The sequence below is a fragment of the Sus scrofa genome, chromosome 11 (assembly GCF_054392235.1).
Source record: "Sus scrofa isolate SSC_HxYL_T2T_F1_AM1 chromosome 11, Sscrofa_HxYL_maternal_Yorkshire_Landrace_v2.0, whole genome shotgun sequence".
NCBI lineage: Eukaryota > Metazoa > Chordata > Mammalia > Artiodactyla > Suidae > Sus > Sus scrofa.
The window spans coordinates 61,606,705-61,615,421 of record NC_139393.1 but is presented as its reverse complement, the minus strand read 5'-3'; the positions used below and the strand labels follow the sequence as shown (position 1 = coordinate 61,615,421).

Below are 8,717 nucleotides of genomic sequence, written 5' to 3'. Positions count from 1 at the left end.
AAACTTTTTAAATGTGTTAAATTATTAAATGATCACACAAATTAAATTTTAAAAAGTAAATGATTGAATAAAACATTTAAAAAATATTTCATCTACTCGTTTGAAGTGCCTCTAATTCACCAACGCTCATTATTATATTTGAAGTGCCCCACCAACAATTTTGCCAGAAAAAAAAAGAATGTAAAAGAAGACAATGTCACTAGCAATTTTCAATAATCACAGAATCACAGTTTCTTTTTAAAAATGAACTTGAAATTCTTTGATTTTGATGCAAAAATCAACCATGCTAAATATAGGTATGCTAATATTTTCACTACTCTGTATTTATTCAGCTTGACAGTGTTTAATATTAGAGAGCTCTGAAATCCATTTGTCTTTCATTGAAAGTTCACTGGTTTTGTCACAGACAGAGGACAGATCATCTTTGTTTGTGCCTGTGCCCATGATGCTGACACAGGAACTCAACCAAGAGTTCAGTGCCAGCTTTTTTACCAGTCAGCTTGCTAAGCAGCATATGTCTGAATTGTACTGCTTGGATAGTTCTGAATATTCAAGCTGTAAACCCTTAAGGCAAGGATTATATCCATGGGAAACTGCATAATACAGAATGCTTTACCAACACATAGTAATCCATAACGGAATGCCCAAAAATGGAAACCAACTTGGTTTATGCACTTGACATACAAAGAAAGAAATAAACCCCCAATGCATTTTGTCTATTCATTTTTCCGGGCCTCTTTTTTTTCCTTCATCTTCTCTTAGAAAAAATCTACTTAAATCCCGATTTCATCGTCTCATATAAATTCTGATCAGATACAGAGATTTGTTATACGTTGAGCACAAGTTAACCTTTATTTTTAGACTTCCTGAGACTATATTATACCGTTCAGAAAACCATACAGAAGGACAAAAGAGAGCTGAGTAATTGTTAGTTAATTAAATATCTTATCACAGTATGTGTCAGTCCAGAGTTCCAGGGAGATAAATAATTATGACACATTCCTAAGTCTAGAAAATATGACCAAATGACTTTACATCCAAATCTGAGGGAAATATGGTTCAGCCTTAATGTGGTATGTCCTGTCAAGGGCACTATCTTTTAATGTAGTTTTAGTAGATTTTAGTGAGTTTATTGCAAAAGCAAACGAAAGTATGTTTTTTATTAACTTCTGGAGAATGACTTTTAAAACAACTTTTATTATAGAAACCATTGTTATCTTTTTCAATGAACTGAACTCTCAGGGTATAGATGGAGATAGGAGAATTTCATTATTTGTAAGAGCAAAAGAAACCTAAATGCCCACTCATCATTGTGTTGGTTGCTTCACTTCACCTGCCCATTTCTGTGGTCCTTTCCCTCATTTAAGCTGACCTTATGTTACCAATAAGGTGCGATGCTAAAGCCACCACAGGCAGAGGTTTGCTCTTTTCTCTGAGCTTTTTTCTTTCAGTTATGGTATTTCCATTACTTTTCAAAATGGTTAGCATCTGGTAATAATGCTTTTTCTTTCACTGCCCAAGTTCTGGTGAGTCAGAGAATAAAGTGATACAAGAGAATATCTCACTTCCTCTCTAAATCATATTTCAGTTCTCAATTGATACTTTCAGATTTCTGGGATTCTAAAAGATATTAACTATATAGATGGTATTAGATGCTGTGTTAGCAACTTGATGATATCTGTCCCATTTAATAGCTTTGCACAATGATTTTTATGAAAAAAAAAAATCCCTTCTCTTCACATCTGTTGTCTCAGATGTTTCCCATGTCTCAGGGCATGGGTAAAAACAAACCCCAGAAGTGTCTTCAAGAACAGATGATATATATGGCCTATAATTCATCTCCTGTAACAGTGTTGATCTATCCAAAAATACCACGTAATTGTTGCATAACTAAGAATGCAACGACTCATTCCTAGAATCTAGCCTTTATTCCCTGTGAAACCAACTCCTATGTCAATGCTAGCCGACCAGATTTTGTAAATGTACTTCAGAAAATGAATAGATAGAGTGAACATACGATTGACTACTTCACTTGGGAGGGAAATCCCAGTCTACCCAGATTTCTGTTTTCTCTCCTTGGAAGAATACAATTTTCTCAATTTATGCTTTTATGTTCTTTTCAAATTATAAGCATATCTTTTATATGCCTTATACAGTTGTACTAATATTAAAGAATAAAATGTTTAAAAATTAAATGTATGAAATTTATGCTACAGTTTAAAATTTAGTTTCAGAAACAAGAGGGGAAATGCTACTATCTTGTTCTAACATTTTCAGAAACTCTCAGAATTTCATTTTCACTGCACTTCATGAACCCCATAGTATTTACATTAACACATGGCTTGATATTTTATTCTATGTGGCTAGGTAATTTCTCAGCACCTTCTGCCATGCACACAAAATTTCTTCACGTCCACATACGGTCCATTCTCCCCTCCTGCCTTACAATAAAGGTTTCTGAGCTGACTTCCTTTACTCTATATTCAACCCAGCACATACTGTCATTTCTGAGCCACAGCCAAAGAATGTGCCAGTTGAGTGTCAACCACTGAATTTAACCAGGTAATAGAATAAAATTGAGAGAGGTTTAAAAAAAAATCATATGGAGTCAAAACATGCACAACAGATGCAATTAAAATATTTGAAATTGGGTGTGAGGTGGAAGAGGGCTCCGAATGGGTCTCAGCAGCAGCCGCTCCCCGCGGAGAGAGCATAGGTAGGTAGGCGGTCCCCGTCCACATCCTGGGAGAGAGAACTAAGGCGCCAAGAAAAGTCCCGTCCCAAAAGCGAGATCTGAGAAGGAGCCGCTCTCGTTCCCCCCACAGAAGACGTTCCAGGTCTCCAAGGCGACATAGATCCACATCTCCCTCCCCTTCTCGACTGAAAGAAAGAAGAGACGAAGAGAAGAAAGAAACAAAAGAAATAAAGAGCAAAGAACGTCAGATTACTGAGGAAGACTTAGAGGGCAAAACAGAGGAAGAAATAGAAATGATGAAGTTAATGGGATTTGCCTCCTTTGACTCTACAAAAGGAAAAAATGTGGATGGCTCTGTAAATGCCTATGCCATAAATGTGTCTCAGAAGAGGAAGTATAGGCACTACAGGAATCGAAAAGGTGGATTTAACAGACCTTTGGATTTCATTGCATGAGAATTGGAATGCTGAAGAATGATGTTTTCCCCTCATCTTGATCAGAGCTGTGGATTTTGTATTTTGTATTTAATGTTCATCAAAAACAGGATCACAGTCCTTCCTCCTTGTAAAGTGAGAAAATTTTATTTATGATGTGTGTAGTTCACTTACCCTGCCTCAAAAAAAGAAGGTTAGGAGTTCCCGTCGTGGCGCAGTGGTTAACGAATCCGACTAGGAACCTTGAGGTTGCGGGTTTGGTCCCTGGCCTTGCTCAGTGGCTTAATGATCCAGCGTTGCCGGGAGCTGTGGTGTAGGTTGCAGACGCGGCTTGCATCCAATCCAGCGTGGCTCTGGTGTAGGCTGGCAGCTACAGCTCCGATTGGACCCCTAGCCTGGGAACCTCCAAATGCCGCGGGAGTGGCCTAATAAATAGCAAAAAAAGACAAAAAAAAATTAAACAAAATTAAAAAAGGAGTTTAAATATTACATTTTTTTCCTTTAGGAAATACCGTTTGGGGCAGTCATCAACCGCATTTTTTTGTCCTTATACCTATGGAAGCTGTATATGGTCTCTTCTTGGATGCTCCTTAGGACTTTTTAAAACTCATGAAAGTAATTTGGAAGTAAGTTTCTCAAATTAAGCAATATTTCTAAAAAAAAATAAAATAAAATATTTGCAATTAGTAAAAAATTTTGCATTGTCTTTTTCCAATGAAATGTCTAACACTCTTGACATCAGCTTACCTCATGGCAAAAAACCAACAAGGAACCTCTTATTCTGCAGACATTTCAACTTAACTATGGTCTTTATTTTTTTTAAATGACAATTTTATTTACTTGAGAAATATATTAGCATTCATAAACACTATAAGCAGAATGGTTGAAGACATAACATTCATAAAAATGGACTATATGCCAGCTTATAAAGCAAATTAACTATATGCTTAAAATAATATGAAGAGAAAAAGAATACAGATTATAGGCATGATCATGTTTTTATAGCATCAAAATGACAACCATTCTAAAAGTATCATAAAATTTATGGATGTAAGAGATGAGTAATTGCCTCAACACTGGCAAGTTTCAAATTGATTTAATGGTTGTGATACAAAATAAGGAATGAAAGATATGGAATTCAGGAGGTATCTGATTTAGATCAATGACTATAGCCAAACATTTTGGAAGTTAAAGAAAATAGGAGCAATGAAAGTACTGGTCCAGACCTTCCCATTACCAAATTCAAATGGAATTTATTTGTTGCCTTTGGGCAGTTTCACTTACTTTGCCTGAAATTTCTGAGTTTTTAAAAATATGTCAAATACTGTTGTATTTATCCAATATCTATACCTTTTTTCCTCCTTCATTTAAGGTATCACGATTATGTTTGGTACAAGATTTTCAGTAAGATGGGATGCTCCATTAAATTCCTTCCATCCTGGGTAAAGTTCACTTTCTCAGCTAAGTGAAGAGTGTTTACTTCATTATCCTTTGCCAATGACTGCTTTCAAAGATAGACACATACCCCAAATATAGAGTATTAAAAAGACATTTTATTTGAAGAATGCCACACCCCAAAAAGAGATAGGTAAAAAACATCCCTACTTTCATCTTGCCTTGAATTCAGCAGTGCTATGATTCTTGATGCTGTGACCTCTTCTGCCCATAAAGAAACATGCCTAAAGACAAAGGGCCCAATAGGCAAGAATAGAAGAGGCAGGATGAAATCAACAAGAGAGATCTCTGATGTTTTCTTTGAGTGGCTGCATCTACCCTTAAAATGCCTATCTCAAAACTTACTATAAAGTGAAATGATTATACACCTTAAGTGCTTAAGCCATTTTAATTCGAGTGGTTTTGTTTCCTGCAAGCATCATAAACAACACATATTTAAACTTGCCTCAAAAAAAAATAAAGACTAAATAGGGATTATTATTAGGGTTGTAATGCATAACAGACAAAATTTTACTATACTACGAGGATAGGATACATATATGTCATACAGGGGAAAAAAGCTGAGTTAAGAATAGTTTCATTCATGGAAATATAAGAAATGATGAACTTGAAAACACAGTTTTAAAAGAAGATAAGGAAGATCAAGCAATCACAACTAACAAATATGTCATTACATACTTAAGTGCTGAACAGAAACTTTGTCAAATTTAACTATAGATTTTATTCAACTAGCGTGTTTTTCATTTTAATTTTTTGATGCTTCTTTCAATATATATATTTTTCAAATTATGAATAGACTTTTAATTCATGAATTTAAAAATATTTCAACTTTATAACAGAATCTTTTCTGGTTCCATACACTTTTTAGGATTCTTTGCTCTATTTTCTGTGAAAATGCTTTATGTTACTTTCCATAAGGTCTGCATTGAATATGTAGATGGATTTGAGTAGGATGGGTATTTCAAAATATTAATTCTTTCAATACATGATCATGGACTATCTTTCTCTTTCTTTGTGTCTTCTCCAAGTCCTTTCAACAATGTCCTACAGTTTTCAGTATATAGGTCTTTCACCACTTGGCTATATTTATTCCTAGTATTTTATTCTTTTTAATATAATTATAAGTGGGATTATATCTTAATTTCTCTGACAGTTTGTTATCACAGATAGAAATACAACATATACTTGTATGTTTATTTTGTATCCTGATACTACCTCATTTATTAGTTCTAACAGTTTTTAGTAACATTTTTAGAGTTTTCTATGTATAAAATCATGCCACCTGCAAATAATGAGAGTTTTACTTCTTCCTTTTCAATTTGGATGTGTCTTTTATTTCTTTTTCTTACCACATTGCTCTGACTAGGAATTCAAATACTGCATTGAATACAAGTATTCAAAATGGGCATTCTCATCTTCTTCCTGATCTTAGAGGAAAAGCTTTTATCTTTTCATTGTTGAATATGATGTCAGTTGTGGGCATGTCATATATAGCTTTTATTATGTTCAGTTACATTCCCTGAACACCCACTTTATTGGGAGTTGGAATCATAAATGGATGTTGGATTTATCAAAAGCTTTTCCTGAATATACTGAGATAATAATATTCCTTCATTTATTTTATTTATTTTTTACAGCCATACCCACGGTATATGGAAATTCCCAGGCTAGGGGTCGAATTGGAGCTGCAACTGCTTGCCTACTCCACAGCTACAGCATTACAATATCCGAGATATATCCATGAGCTACGGTGCAACCTGCAACAAAGCTGGATCCTTAACCCACTGAGCAAGGTCAGGGATCCAACTTGCAAACTCATAGACTATGTTGAATTCTTAACTCACTGAGCCACAACAGGAACTCCCTCCTTCATTTTGTTAATGTGGTATATCACACTGACTGATTTGCAAATGTTGAATCATCCTTGCAGCCCTGGAATAAATCCTACTTGATCATGGTGTAACATCTTTTGCATGCATTAATTTGGGTTGCTGATATTTTGTTGAGAATTTTTGCATCTAGGTCCATCAGGGATATTGGCCTGTAATTTTCTTTTTTTGTGGTGTCCTTGTCTGGTTTTGGTATAAGTTAGCTGGCCTTGTAAAATTAGTTTGGAATGTTCCTTCCTCCACTATTCTTTGTGAAGGATTGGTATTAATTCTTCTTTAAATGTTTAGTAGAATTCACCAGTGAAGCCATCTTGTCCTGGACTTTTGTTTTGGAAAAATTTTCAATTACTGATTCAGTCTCCTTACTAGTAATTGACCTGTTTAGATTTTTTATTTCTTCATGTTTCAGAAGGTTGTATATTTCTAAAAATTTCTCAATTTCTTCTGGGTTTTCCAATTTGTTGGTGTATAATTATTCAGAGTGGAGTTCTCTTGTGGCATAGCAGGTTAAGTGTCTGGCATTGTCACTGCAATTGCTTGGGTTACTGTTGTGGCGTGGGTTTGATCCCTGGTCTGGGAACATCCATATTCTGCAGGCATAGCAAAAACAAAAACAAAACTATCCAAAGTATTCTCTTATAATTCTTTGTATTTCTGTGGTATAAATTATGTTTCCTGTTTCTGATTTTATTTATTGAGTCCTTTATCTTTTTTCTTGCTGAGTCTAGCTAAAGATTTCACAACTTTGTTTATATTTTCAAAGCGTTAGCTCATAGTTTGATTATTTTCTATTGTCTTTTTCATCTCACTTTCCATATAATCTTAGTTATTGCTGCTAACTTTGGCTTTTGTTTTTACTTCTTTTTCTAGTTCCATGAGGTATAAAGTTAGGTTCTTTGAGATCTTTTCGTTCTTGATATAGGCATCTGTCACAATGGATTTCCCTGTTAGAAATTCTTTTGCTGCATCCTATAAGTTTTAGGATGTAGTATTTCCATTTTCATTTTTTCTCAAGGTATTTTTTATTTCTTCCTTGACCCATTGCTTATTCATGATAGCTTTGAGCTAGTCAATGTGCATCTATTTCACTCTCTTTACCATAATTAATTTTTTTTCATTTAAGGATAACCTCTCCATATTCCAACTGAACGAATCCTTCAAAAATGTAAATAGGATCATATTCCTCTTTGTGGCACAGAATCTCCCATTGGCTTTCCATCTAAAAACAGTTTAAGGGACATGGCCAGCGACAATCTCTTACTTTCTACTCCTTCCTCTCCTGACTCTGACTTCCATCTTTACCTCTATTACAAATACCATGCCTCAGCCTTTCAAAGTATTTGTGAACACCCTAGTCTTCTTCTCTGATGTTCTCACTCGATATACCTGCATTTCTGCTTCACTCATTTTAGGTTTCTCTGCAAATGACACCAGGGGCATGAGGATGCATAAAACAACATTTGTAGGTGCACACACAGACACACACACAGAAATCACATGCATTAGCCAAACATACACCATACACTCAGTATACATTGATCACATAGTACTCATGCAGACACACATACACTGTGAACACACACCAGACAGCACACAAATACACCTATATCACACATATTCCACCATCCCCTAGTTCTCTTACCCTGGTTTATTTTTTTCTCTACTGATAATCTCTTCATCAATCTATTGTGTATATATGTGTGTGTGTGTGTGTGTGTGTGTATAGTTAATTTATATATTATCTCCCTCCCTCCAAGGCAATGTAAGTTCTTAAAGTGTAGGCATTTGCCTAGCACTTGCCTTTTCTCCAGTTTTTAGAACAATGCCTGGTATATACTAGATGACAATTATTTATTGCCTGAATAAGTGAATCTGATTCTTTCAGAACTGTAGTACATTAGTTATATTATATACCTTTTTATGTAGAGATATTATTTAATTTGATAGATTATGCAAAAATATATTTCCTTTATACAAGATATAATATGTAATCCTGTCAAAATATGTTTATAGGAAGTAAATAAATACAAAGTTTTCAATTTCATATCTATATTATCTTTCATGAGGCTTGATGTTTACATAGTGTTTTAAAGTACTTCTGGGGGTAGCATTATAGAAAATAACATAAACATGTCATTTCTAAAAGTGTGAATCCCATATGGCTTGTTCATTTCAAAAACAAGCAAAATGAAACAGGAATGATTAATTTACAATTTTTTGACAATGATAGTTTTTTTGACTTGT

At 34.5% G+C, this 8,717-nt stretch overlaps 1 pseudogene across 1 annotated transcript; it reads left to right on the top strand.

Annotated features, from left to right (window-relative positions):
- The first annotated feature begins 2,675 nt into the window (after nucleotides 1–2,675).
- Nucleotides 2,676–3,313, top strand: LOC100625735 (uncharacterized; annotated as a pseudogene). The gene has a single exon (XR_002336711.2). The product of XR_002336711.2 is annotated as an uncharacterized LOC100625735 (transcript).
- The last annotated feature ends 5,404 nt before the right edge of the window (nucleotides 3,314–8,717 follow it).